Consider the following 13058-nt stretch of genomic DNA (forward strand, 5'->3'; position numbering starts at 1 on the left):
CCTCGCTGTCTCTGTGCCCCCTAGTTATTGGGAATAGCCTGCAGGTGCAGCCTCGCTGTCTCCGCCCCCTAGTTATTGGGAATAGCCTGCAGGTGCAGCCTCGCTGTCTCCGCTCCCTAGTTATTGGGAATAGCCTGCAGGTGCAGCCTCGCTGTCTCTGTGCCCCCTAGTTATTGGGAATAGCCTGCAGGTGCAGCCTCGCTGTCTCTGTGCCCCCTACTTATTGGGAATAGCCTGCAGGTGCAGCCTCGCTGTCTCTGTGCCCCCTAGTTATTGGGAATAGCCTGCAGGTGCAGCCTCGCTGTCTCTGTGCCCCCTAGTTATTGGGAATAGCCTGCAGGTGCAGCCTCGCTGTCTCTGTGCCCCCTAGTTATTGGGAATAGCCTGCAGGTGCAGCCTCGCTGTCTCCGCCCCCTAGTTATTGGGAATAGCCTGCAGGTGCAGCCTCGCTGTCTCCGCTCCCTAGTTATTGGGAATAGCCTGCAGGTGCAGCCTCGCTGTCTCTGTGCCCCCTAGTTATTGGGATTAGCCTGCAGGTGTAGCCTCGCTGTCTCTGTGCCCCCTAGTTATTGGGAATAGCCTGCAGGTGCAGCCTCGCTGTCTCCGCCCCCTAGTTATTGGGAATAGCCTGCAGGTGCAGCCTCGCTGTCTCCGCTCCCTAGTTATTGGGAATAGCCTGCAGGTGCAGCCTCGCTGTCTCTGTGCCCCCTAGTTATTGGGAATAGCCTGCAGGTGCAGCCTCGCTGTCTCTGTGCCCCCTAGTTATTGGGAATAGCCTGCAGGTGCAGCCTCGCTGTCTCTGTGCCCCCTAGTTATTGGGAATAGCCTGCAGGTGCAGCCTCGCTGTCTCTGTGCCCCCTAGTTATTGGGAATAGCCTGCAGGTGCAGCCTCGCTGTCTCTGTGCCCCGTAGTTATTGGGAATAGCCTGCAGGTGCAGCCTCGCTGTCTCCGTGCCCCCTAGTTATTGGGAATAGCCTGCAGGTGCAGCCTCGCTGTCTCCGTGCCCCCTAGTTATTGGGAATAGCCTGCAGGTGCAGCCTCGCTGTCTCTGTGCCCCCTAGTTATTGGGAATAGCCTGCAGGTGCAGCCTCGCTGTCTCTGTGCCTCCTAGTTATTGGGAATAGCCTGCAGGTGCAGCCTCGCTGTCTCCGCCCCCTAGTTATTGGGAATAGCCTGCAGGTGCAGCCTCGCTGTCTCTGTGCCCCCTAGTTATTGGGAATAGCCTGCAGGTGCAGCCTCGCTGTCTCCGCCCCCTAGTTATTGGGAATAGCCTGCAGGTGCAGCCTCGCTGTCTCCGCCCCCTAGTTATTGGGAATAGCCTGCAGGTGCAGCCTCGCTGTCTCTGTGCCCCCTAGTTATTGGGAATAGCCTGCAGGTGCAGCCTCGCTGTCTCCGTGCCCCCTAGTTATTGGGAATAGCCTGCAGGTGCAGCCTCGCTGTCTCCGCCCCCTAGTTATTGGGAATAGTCTGCAGGTGCAGCCTCGCTGTCTCTGTGCCCCCTAGTTATTGGGAATAGTCTGCAGGTGATGCCTCGCTGTCTCTGTGCCCCCTAGTTATTGGGAATAGCCTGCAGGTGCAGCCTCGCTGTCTCTGTGCCCCCTAGTTATTGGGAATAGCCTGCAGGTGCAGCCTCGCTGTCTCCGCCCCCTAGTTATTGGGAATAGCCTGCAGGTGCAGCCTCGCTGTCTCCGCCCCCTAGATATTGGGAATAGCTGCAGGTGCAGCCTCGCTGTCTCTGTGCCCCCTAGTTATTGGGAATAGCCTGCAGGTGCAGCCTCGCTGTCTCTGTGCCCCCTAGTTATTGGGAATAGCCTGCAGGTGCAGCCTCGCTGTCTCTGTGCCCCCTAGTTATTGGGAATAGCCTGCAGGTGCAGCCTCCCTGTCTCCGGGCCCCCTAGTTATTGGGAATAGCCTGCAGGTGCAGCCTCGCAGTCTCTGTGCCCCCTAGTTATTGGGAATAGCCTGCAGGTGCAGCCTCGCTGTCTCCGTTCCCCCTAGTTATTGGGAATAGCCTGCAGGTGCAGCCTCGCTGTCTCTGTGCCCCCTAGTTATTGGGAATAGCCTGCAGGTGCAGCCTCGCTGTCTCTGTGCCCCCTAGTTATTGGGAATAGCCTGCAGGTGCAGCCTCGCTGTCTCCGCCCCCTAGTTATTGGGAATAGCCTGCAGGTGCAGCCTCGCTGTCTCCGCCCCCTAGTTATTGGGAAAAGCCTGCAGGTGCAGCCTCGCTGTCTCTGTGCCCCCTAGTTATTGGGAATAGCCTGCAGGAGCAGCCTCGCTGTCTCTGTGCCCCCTAGTTATTGGGAATAGCCTGCAGGTGCAGCCTCGCTGTCTCTGTGCCCCCTAGTTATTGGGAATAGCCTGCAGGTGCAGCCTCGCTGTCTCCGCCCCCTAGTTATTGGGAATAGCCTGCAGGTGCAGCCTCGCTGTCTCCGCCCCCTAGTTATTGGGAATAGCCTGCAGGTGCAGCCTCGCTGTCTCCGCCCCCTAGTTATTGGGAAAAGCCTGCAGGTGCAGCCTCGCTGTCTCTGTGCCCCCTAGTTATTGGGAATAGCCTGCAGGTGCAGCCTCGCTGTCTCTGTGCCCCCTAGTTATTGGGAATAGCCTGCAGGTGCAGCCTCGCTGTCTCTGTGCCCCCTAGTTATTGGGAATAGCCTGCAGGTGCAGCCTCGCTGTCTCTGTGCCCCCTAGTTATTGGGAATAGCCTGCAGGTGCAGCCTCGCTGTCTCTGTGCCCCCTAGTTATTGGGAATAGCCTGCAGGTGCAGCCTCGCTGTCTCCGCCCCCTAGTTATTGGGAAAAGCCTGCAGGTGCAGCCTCGCTGTCTCTGTGCCCCCTAGTTATTGGGAATAGCCTGCAGGAGCAGCCTCGCTGTCTCTGTGCCCCCTAGTTATTGGGAATAGCCTGCAGGTGCAGCCTCGCTGTCTCTGTGCCCCCTAGTTATTGGGAATAGCCTGCAGGTGCAGCCTCGCTGTCTCCGCCCCCTAGTTATTGGGAATAGCCTGCAGGTGCAGCCTCGCTGTCTCCGCCCCCTAGTTATTGGGAATAGCCTGCAGGTGCAGCCTCGCTGTCTCCGCCCCCTAGTTATTGGGAAAAGCCTGCAGGTGCAGCCTCGCTGTCTCTGTGCCCCCTAGTTATTGGGAATAGCCTGCAGGTGCAGCCTCGCTGTCTCTGTGCCCCCTAGTTATTGGGAATAGCCTGCAGGTGCAGCCTCGCTGTCTCTGTGCCCCCTAGTTATTGGGAATAGCCTGCAGGTGCAGCCTCGCTGTCTCTGTGCCCCCTAGTTATTGGGAATAGCCTGCAGGTGTAGCCTCGCTGTCTCTGTGCCCCCTAGTTATTGGGAATAGCCTGCAGGTGCAGCCTCGCTGTCTCCGCCCCCTAGTTATTGGGAATAGCCTGCAGGTGCAGCCTCGCTGTCTCCGCTCCCTAGTTATTGGGAATAGCCTGCAGGTGCAGCCTCGCTGTCTCTGTGCCCCCTAGTTATTGGGAATAGCCTGCAGGTGCAGCCTCGCTGTCTCTGTGCCCCCTAGTTATTGGGAATAGCCTGCAGGTGCAGCCTCGCTGTCTCTGTGCCCCCTAGTTATTGGGAATAGCCTGCAGGTGCAGCCTCGCTGTCTCTGTGCCCCCTAGTTATTGGGAATAGCCTGCAGGTGCAGCCTCGCTGTCTCTGTGCCCCCTAGTTATTGGGAATAGCCTGCAGGTGCAGCCTCGCTGTCTCCGTGCCCCCTAGTTATTGGGAATAGCCTGCAGGTGCAGCCTCGCTGTCTCTGTGCCCCCTAGTTATTGGGAATAGCCTGCAGGTGCAGCCTCGCTGTCTCTGTGCCCCCTAGTTATTGGGAATAGCCTGCAGGTGCAGCCTCGCTGTCTCTGTGCCCCCTAGTTATTGGGAATAGCCTGCAGGTGCAGCTTCGCTGTCTCCGCCCCCTAGTTATTGGGAATAGCCTGCAGGTGCAGCCTCGCTGTCTCTGTGCCCCCTAGTTATTGGGAATAGCCTGCAGGTGCAGCCTCGCTGTCTCTGTGCCCCCTAGTTATTGGGAATAGCCTGCAGGTGCAGCCTCGCTGTCTCTGTGCCCCCTAGTTATTGGGAATAGCCTGCAGGTGCAGCCTCGCTGTCTCTGTGCCCCCTAGTTATTGGGAATAGCCTGCAGGTGCAGCCTCGCTGTCACTGTGCCCCCTAGTTATTGGGAATAGCCTGCAGGTGCAGCCTCGCTGTCTCTGTGCCCCCTAGTTATTGGGAATAGCCTGCAGGTGCAGCCTCGCTGTCTCTGTGCCCCCTAGTTATTGGGAATAGCCTGCAGGTGCAGCCTCGCTGTCTCCGCCCCCTAGTTATTGGGAATAGCCTGCAGGTGCAGCCTCGCTGTCTCCGCCCCCTAGTTATTGGGAAAAGCCTGCAGGTGCAGCCTCGCTGTCTCCGCCCCCTAGTTATTGGGAAAAGCCTGCAGGTGCAGCCTCGCTGTCTCTGTGCCCCCTAGTTATTGGGAATAGCCTGCAGGTGCAGCCTCGCTGTCTCTGTGCCCCCTAGTTATTGGGAATAGCCTGCAGGTGCAGCCTCGCTGTCTCCGTGCCCCCTAGTTATTGGGAATAGCCTGCAGGTGCAGCCTCGCTGTCTCTGTGCCCCCTAGTTATTGGGAATAGCCTGCAGGTGCAGCCTCGCTGTCTCTGTGCCCCCTAGTTATTGGGAATAGCCTGCAGGTGCAGCCTCGCTGTCTCTGTGCCCCCTAGTTATTGGGAATAGCCTGCAGGTGCAGCCTCGCTGTCTCTGTGCCCCCTAGTTATTGGGAATAGCCTGCAGGTGCAGCCTCGCTGTCTCCGTCCCCTAGTTATTGGGAATAGCCTGCAGGTGCAGCTTCGCTGTCTCCGCCCCCTAGTTATTGGGAATAGCCTGCAGGTGCAGCCTCGCTGTCTCTGTGCCCCCTAGTTATTGGGAATAGCCTGCAGGTGCAGCCTCGCTGTCTCTGTGCCCCCTAGTTATTGGGAATAGCCTGCAGGTGCAGCCTCGCTGTCTCTGTGCCCCCTAGTTATTGGGAATAGCCTGCAGGTGCAGCCTCGCTGTCTCTGTGCCCCCTAGTTATTGGGAATAGCCTGCAGGTGCAGCCTCGCTGTCTCTGTGCCCCCTAGTTATTGGGAATAGCCTGCAGGTGCAGCCTCGCTGTCTCTGTGCCCCCTAGTTATTGGGAATAGCCTGCAGGTGCAGCCTCGCTGTCTCTGTGCCCCCTAGTTATTGGGAATAGCCTGCAGGTGCAGCCTCGCTGTCTCCGCCCCCTAGTTATTGGGAATAGCCTGCAGGTGCAGCCTCGCTGTCTCCGCCCCCTAGTTATTGGGAAAAGCCTGCAGGTGCAGCCTCGCTGTCTCCGCCCCCTAGTTATTGGGAAAAGCCTGCAGGTGCAGCCTCGCTGTCTCCGCCCCCTAGTTATTGGGAATAGCCTGCAGGTGCAGCCTCGCTGTCTCCGCCCCCTAGTTATTGGGAATAGCCTGCAGGTGCAGCCTCGCTGTCTCCGCCCCCTAGTTATTGGGAAAAGCCTGCAGGTGCAGCCTCGCTGTCTCCGCCCCCTAGTTATTGGGAATAGCCTGCAGGTGCAGCCTCGCTGTCTCCGCCCCCTAGTTATTGGGAATAGCCTGCAGGTGCAGCCTCGCTGTCTCCTCCCCCTAGTTATTGGGAATAGCCTGCAGGTGCAGCCTCGCTGTCTCTGTGCCCCCTAGTTATTGGGAATAGCCTGCAGGTGCAGCCTCGCTGTCTCCGTGCCCCCTAGTTTTTGGGAATAGCCTGCAGGTGCAGCCTCGCTGTCTCTGTGCCCCCTAGTTATTGGGAATAGCCTGCAGGTGTAGCCTCGCTGTCTCTGTGCCCCCTAGTTATTGGGAATAGCCTGCAGGTGCAGCCTCGCTGTCTCCGCCCCCTAGTTATTGGGAATAGCCTGCAGGTGCAGCCTCGCTGTCTCCGCTCCCTAGTTATAGGGAATAGCCTGCAGGTGCAGCCTCGCTGTCTCTGTGCCCCCTAGTTATTGGGAATAGCCTGCAGGTGCAGCCTCGCTGTCTCTGTGCCCCCTAGTTATTGGGAATAGCCTGCAGGTGCAGCCTCGCTGTCTCTGTGCCCCCTAGTTATTGGGAATAGCCTGCAGGTGCAGCCTCGCTGTCTCTGTGCCCCCTAGTTATTGGGAATAGCCTGCAGGTGCAGCCTCGCTGTCTCTGTGTCCCCTAGTTATTGGGAATAGCCTGCAGGTGCAGCCTCGCTGTCTCTGTGCCCCCTAGTTATTGGGAATAGCCTGCAGGTGCAGCCTCGCTGTCTCTGTGCCCCCTAGTTATTGGGAATAGCCTGCAGGTGCAGCCTCGCTGTCTCTGTGTCCCCTAGTTATTGGGAATAGCCTGCAGGTGCAGCCTCGCTGTCTCTGTGCCCCCTAGTTATTGGGAATAGCCTGCAGGTGCAGCCTCGCTGTCTCTGTGCCCCCTAGTTATTGGGAATAGCCTGCAGGTGCAGCCTCGCTGTCTCCGTGCCCCCTAGTTATTGGGAATAGCCTGCAGGTGCAGCCTCACTGTCTCTGTGCCCCCTAGTTATTGGGATTAGCCTGCAGGTGTAGCCTCGCTGTCTCTGTGCCCCCTAGTTATTGGGATTAGCCTGCAGGTGTAGCCTCGCTGTCTCCGCCCCCTAGTTATTGGGAATAGCCTGCAGGTGCAGCCTCGCTGTCTCCGCCCCCTAGTTATTGGGAATAGCCTGCAGGTGCAGCCTCGCTGTCTCCGCTCCCTAGTTATTGGGAATAGCCTGCAGGTGCAGCCTCGCTGTCTCTGTGCCCCCTAGTTATTGGGAATAGCCTGCAGGTGCAGCCTCGCTGTCTCTGTGCCCCCTAGTTATTGGGAATAGCCTGCAGGTGCAGCCTCGCTGTCTCTGTGCCCCCTAGTTATTGGGAATAGCCTGCAGGTGCAGCCTCGCTGTCTCTGTGCCCCCTAGTTATTGGGAATAGCCTGCAGGTGCAGCCTCGCTGTCTCTGTGCCCCCTAGTTATTGGGAATAGCCTGCAGGTGCAGCCTCGCTGTCTCTGTGTCCCCTAGTTATTGGGAATAGCCTGCAGGTGCAGCCTCGCTGTCTCTGTGCCCCCTAGTTATTGGGAATAGCCTGCAGGTGCAGCCTCGCTGTCTCTGTGCCCCCTAGTTATTGGGAATAGCCTGCAGGTGCAGCCTCGCTGTCTCTGTGCCCCCTAGTTATTGGGAATAGCCTGCAGGTGCAGCCTCGCTGTCTCCGCCCCCTAGTTATTGGGAATAGCCTGCAGGTGCAGCCTCGCTGTCTCCGCTCCCTAGTTATTGGGAATAGCCTGCAGGTGCAGCCTCGCTGTCTCTGTGCCCCCTAGTTATTGGGAATAGGCTGCAGGTGCAGCCTCGCTGTCTCTGTGCCCCCTACTTATTGGGAATAGCCTGCAGGTGCAGCCTCGCTGTCTCTGTGCCCCCTAGTTATTGGGAATAGCCTGCAGGTGCAGCCTCGCTGTCTCTGTGCCCCCTAGTTATTGGGAATAGCCTGCAGGTGCAGCCTCGCTGTCTCTGTGCCCCCTAGTTATTGGGAATAGCCTGCAGGTGCAGCCTCGCTGTCTCTGTGTCCCCTAGTTATTGGGAATAGCCTGCAGGTGCAGCCTCGCTGTCTCTGTGCCCCCTAGTTATTGGGAATAGCCTGCAGGTGCAGCCTCGCTGTCTCTGTGCCCCCTAGTTATTGGGAATAGCCTGCAGGTGCAGCCTCGCTGTCTCCGTGCCCCCTAGTTATTGGGAATAGCCTGCAGGTGCAGCCTCGCTGTCTCCGTGCCCCCTAGTTATTGGGAATAGCCTGCAGGTGCAGCCTCGCTGTCTCTGTGCCCCCTAGTTATTGGGAATAGCCTGCAGGTGCAGCCTCGCTGTCTCTGTGCCCCCTAGTTATTGGGAATAGCCTGCAGGTGCAGCCTCGCTGTCTCTGTGCCCCCTAGTTATTGGGAATAGCCTGCAGGTGCAGCCTCGCTGTCTCCGCCCCCTAGTTATTGGGAATAGCCTGCAGGTGCAGCCTCGCTGTCTCTGTGCCCCCTAGTTATTGGGAATAGCCTGCAGGTGCAGCCTCGCTGTCTCTGTGCCCCCTAGTTATTGGGAATAGCCTGCAGGTGCAGCCTCGCTGTCTCTGTGCCTCCTAGTTATTGGGAATAGCCTGCAGGTGCAGCCTCGCTGTCTCTGTGCCCCCTAGTTATTGGGAATAGCCTGCAGGTGCAGCCTCGCTGTCTCTGTGCCCCCTAGTTATTGGGAATAGCCTGCAGGTGCAGTTTCGCGGTCTCTGTGCCCCCTAGTTATTGGGAATAGCCTGCAGGTGCAGCCTCGCGGTCTCCGCCCCCTAGTTATTGGGAATAGCCTGCAGGTGCAGCCTCGCTGTCTCCGCGCCCTAGTTATTGGGAATAGCCTGCAGGTGCAGCCTCGCTGTTTCCGCCCCCTAGTTATTGGGAATAGCCTGCAGGTGCAGCCTCGCTGTCTCTGTGCCTCCTAGTTATTGGGAATAGCCTGCAGGTGCAGCCTCGCTGTCTCCGCCCCCTAGTTATTGGGAATAGCCTGCAGGTGCAGCCTCGCTGTCTCAGCGCCCCCTAGTTATTGGGAATAGCCTGCAGGTGCAGCCTCGCTGTCTCTGTGCCCCCTAGTTATTGGGAATAGCCTGCAGGTGCAGCCTCGCTGTCTCCGCCCCCTAGTTATTGGGAATAGCCTGCAGGTGCAGCCTCGCTGTCTCCGCCCCCTAGTTATTGGGAATAGCCTGCAGGTGCAGCCTCGCTGTCTCCGTGCCCCCTAGTTATTGGGAATAGCCTGCAGGTGCAGCCTCACTGTCTCTGTGCCCCCTAGTTATTGGGATTAGCCTGCAGGTGTAGCCTCGCTGTCTCTGTGCCCCCTAGTTATTGGATTAGCCTGCAGGTGTAGCCTCGCTGTCTCCGCCCCCTAGTTATTGGGAATAGCCTGCAGGTGCAGCCTCGCTGTCTCCGCCCCCTAGTTATTGGGAATAGCCTGCAGGTGCAGCCTCGCTGTCTCCGCTCCCTAGTTATTGGGAATAGCCTGCAGGTGCAGCCTCGCTGTCTCTGTGCCCCCTAGTTATTGGGAATAGCCTGCAGGTGCAGCCTCGCTGTCTCTGTGCCCCCTAGTTATTGGGAATAGCCTGCAGGTGCAGCCTCGCTGTCTCTGTGCCCCCTAGTTATTGGGAATAGCCTGCAGGTGCAGCCTCGCTGTCTCTGTGCCCCCTAGTTATTGGGAATAGCCTGCAGGTGCAGCCTCGCTGTCTCTGTGCCCCCTAGTTATTGGGAATAGCCTGCAGGTGCAGCCTCGCTGTCTCTGTGTCCCCTAGTTATTGGGAATAGCCTGCAGGTGCAGCCTCGCTGTCTCTGTGCCCCCTAGTTATTGGGAATAGCCTGCAGGTGCAGCCTCGCTGTCTCTGTGCCCCCTAGTTATTGGGAATAGCCTGCAGGTGCAGCCTCGCTGTCTCTGTGCCCCCTAGTTATTGGGAATAGCCTGCAGGTGCAGCCTCGCTGTCTCCGTGCCCCCTAGTTATTGGGAATAGCCTGCAGGTGCAGCCTCGCTGTCTCTGTGCCCCCTAGTTATTGGGAATAGCCTGCAGGTGTAGCCTCGCTGTCTCTGTGCCCCCTAGTTATTGGGAATAGCCTGCAGGTGCAGCCTCGCTGTCTCCGCCCCCTAGTTATTGGGAATAGCCTGCAGGTGCAGCCTCGCTGTCTCCGCTCCCTAGTTATTGGGAATAGCCTGCAGGTGCAGCCTCGCTGTCTCTGTGCCCCCTAGTTATTGGGAATAGGCTGCAGGTGCAGCCTCGCTGTCTCTGTGCCCCCTACTTATTGGGAATAGCCTGCAGGTGCAGCCTCGCTGTCTCTGTGCCCCCTAGTTATTGGGAATAGCCTGCAGGTGCAGCCTCGCTGTCTCTGTGCCCCCTAGTTATTGGGAATAGCCTGCAGGTGCAGCCTCGCTGTCTCTGTGCCCCCTAGTTATTGGGAATAGCCTGCAGGTGCAGCCTCGCTGTCTCTGTGCCCCCTAGTTATTGGGAATAGCCTGCAGGTGCAGCCTCGCTGTCTCCGTGCCCCCTAGTTATTGGGAATAGCCTGCAGGTGCAGCCTCGCTGTCTCCGTGCCCCCTAGTTATTGGGAATAGCCTGCAGGTGCAGCCTCGCTGTCTCTGTGCCCCCTAGTTATTGGGAATAGCCTGCAGGTGCAGCCTCGCTGTCTCTGTGCCCCCTAGTTATTGGGAATAGCCTGCAGGTGCAGCCTCGCTGTCTCTGTGCCCCCTAGTTATTGGGAATAGCCTGCAGGTGCAGCCTCGCTGTCTCCGCCCCCTAGTTATTGGGAATAGCCTGCAGGTGCAGCCTCGCTGTCTCTGTGCCCCCTAGTTATTGGGAATAGCCTGCAGGTGCAGCCTCGCTGTCTCTGTGCCCCCTAGTTATTGGGAATAGCCTGCAGGTGCAGCCTCGCTGTCTCTGTGCCTCCTAGTTATTGGGAATAGCCTGCAGGTGCAGCCTCGCTGTCTCTGTGCCCCCTAGTTATTGGGAATAGCCTGCAGGTGCAGCCTCGCTGTCTCTGTGCCCCCTAGTTATTGGGAATAGCCTGCAGGTGCAGTTTCGCGGTCTCTGTGCCCCCTAGTTATTGGGAATAGCCTGCAGGTGCAGCCTCGCGGTCTCCGCCCCCTAGTTATTGGGAATAGCCTGCAGGTGCAGCCTCGCTGTCTCCGCGCCCTAGTTATTGGGAATAGCCTGCAGGTGCAGCCTCGCTGTTTCCGCCCCCTAGTTATTGGGAATAGCCTGCAGGTGCAGCCTCGCTGTCTCTGTGCCTCCTAGTTATTGGGAATAGCCTGCAGGTGCAGCCTCGCTGTCTCCGCCCCCTAGTTATTGGGAATAGCCTGCAGGTGCAGCCTCGCTGTCTCAGCGCCCCCTAGTTATTGGGAATAGCCTGCAGGTGCAGCCTCGCTGTCTCTGTGCCCCCTAGTTATTGGGAATAGCCTGCAGGTGCAGCCTCGCTGTCTCCGCCCCCTAGTTATTGGGAATAGCCTGCAGGTGCAGCCTCGCTGTCTCCGCCCCCTAGTTATTGGGAATAGCCTGCAGGTGCAGCCTCGCTGTCTCCGCCCCCTAGTTATTGGGAATAGCCTGCAGGTGCAGCCTCGCTGTCTCCGTGCCCCCTAGTTATTGGGAATAGTCTGCAGGTGCAGCCTCGCTGTCTCTGTGCCCCCTAGTTATTGGGAATAGTCTGCAGGTGCAGCCTCGCTGTCTCTGTGCCCCCTAGTTATTGGGAATAGCCTGCAGGTGCAGCCTCCCTGTCTCCGCGCCCCCTAGTTATTGGGAATAGCCTGCAGTTGCAGCCTCGCTGTCTCCGCCCCCTAGTTATTGGGAATAGCGTGCAGGTGCAGCCTCGCTGTCTCTGTGCCCCCTAGTTATTGGGAATAGCCTGCAGGTGCAGCCTCGCTGTCTCTGTGCCCCCTAGTTATTGGGAATAGCCTGCAGGTGCAGCCTCGCTGTCTCCGCCCCCTAGTTATTGGGAATAGCCTGCAGGTGCAGCCTCGCTGTCTCCGTGCCCCCTAGTTATTGGGAATAGCATGCAGGTGCAGCCTCGCTGTCTCCGTGCCCCCTAGTTATTGGGAATAGCATGCAGGTGCAGCCTCGCTGTCTCTGTGTCCCCTAGTTTTTGGGAATAGCCTGCAGGTGCAGCCTCGCTGTCTCTGTGCCCCCTAGTTATTGGGAATAGCCTGCAGGTGCAGCCTCGCTGTCTCCGCCCCCTAGTTATTGGGAATAGCCTGCAGGTGCAACCTCGCTGTCTCCGCGCCCCCTAGTTATTGGGAATAGCCTGCAGGTGCAGCCTCGCTGTCTCCGTGCCCCCTAGTTATTGGGAATAGCCTGCAGGTGCAGCCTCGCTGTCTCCGCCCCCTAGTTTTTGGGAATAGCCTGCAGGTGCAGCCTCGCTGTCTCTGTGCCCCCTAGTTATTGGGAATAGCCTGCAGGTGCAGCCTCGCTGTCTCCGCCCCCTAGTTATTGGGAATAGCCTGCAGGTGCAGCCTCGCTGTCTCTGTGCCCCCTAGTTATTGGGAATAGCCTCCAGGTGCAGCCTCGCTGTCTCTGTGCCCCCTAGTTATTGGGAATAGCCTGCAGGTGCAGCCTCGCTGTCTCTGTGCCCCTAGTTATTGGGAATAGCCTGCAGGTGCAGCTTCGCTGTCTCAGCGCCCCCTAGTTATTGGGAATAGCCTGCAGGTGCAGCCTCGCTGTCTCTGTGCCTCCTAGTTATTGGGAATAGCCTGCAGGTGCAGCCTCGCTGTCTCCGCCCCCTAGTTATTGGGAATAGCCTGCAGGTGCAGCCTCACTGTCTCCGCCCCCTAGTTATTGGGAATAGCCTGCAGGTGCAGCCTCGCTGTCTCCGCCCCCTAGTTATTGGGAATAGCCTGCAGGTGCAGTCTCGCTGTCTCCGCCCCCTAGTTATTGGGAATAGCCTGCAGGTGCAGCCTCGCTGTCTCCGTGCCCCCTAGTTATTGGGAATAGCCTGCAGGTGCAGCCTCGCTGTCTCCGCCCCCTAGTTATTGGGAATAGCCTGCAGGTGCAGCCTCGCTGTCTCCGCCCCCTAGTTTTTGGGAATAGCCTGCAGGTGCAGCCTCGCTGTCTCAGCGCCCCCTAGTTATTGGGAATAGCCTGCAGGTGCAGCCTCGCTGTCTCCGCCCCCTAGTTATTGGGAATAGCCTGCAGGTGCAGCCTCGCGGTCTCTGTGCCCCCTAGTTATTGGGAATAGCCTGCAGGTGCAGCCTCGCTGTCTCTGTGCCCCCTAGTTATTGGGAATAGCCTGCAGGTGCAGCCTCGCTGTCTCTGTGCCCCCTAGTTATTGGGAATAGCCTGCAGGTGCAGCCTCGCTGTCTCCGCCCCCTAGTTATTGGGAATAGCCTGCAGGTGCAGCCTCGCTGTCTCCGTGCCCCCTAGTTATTGGGAATAGCATGCAGGTGCAGCCTCGCTGTCTCTGTGTCCCCTAGTTATTGGGAATAGCCTGCAGGTGCAGCCTCGCTGTCTCTGTGCCCCCTAGTTATTGGGAATAGCCTGCAGGTGCAGCCTCGCTGTCTCCGCGC

Source organism: Ascaphus truei, unplaced genomic scaffold (genome assembly GCF_040206685.1).
Source record: "Ascaphus truei isolate aAscTru1 unplaced genomic scaffold, aAscTru1.hap1 HAP1_SCAFFOLD_257, whole genome shotgun sequence".
NCBI lineage: Eukaryota > Metazoa > Chordata > Amphibia > Anura > Ascaphidae > Ascaphus > Ascaphus truei.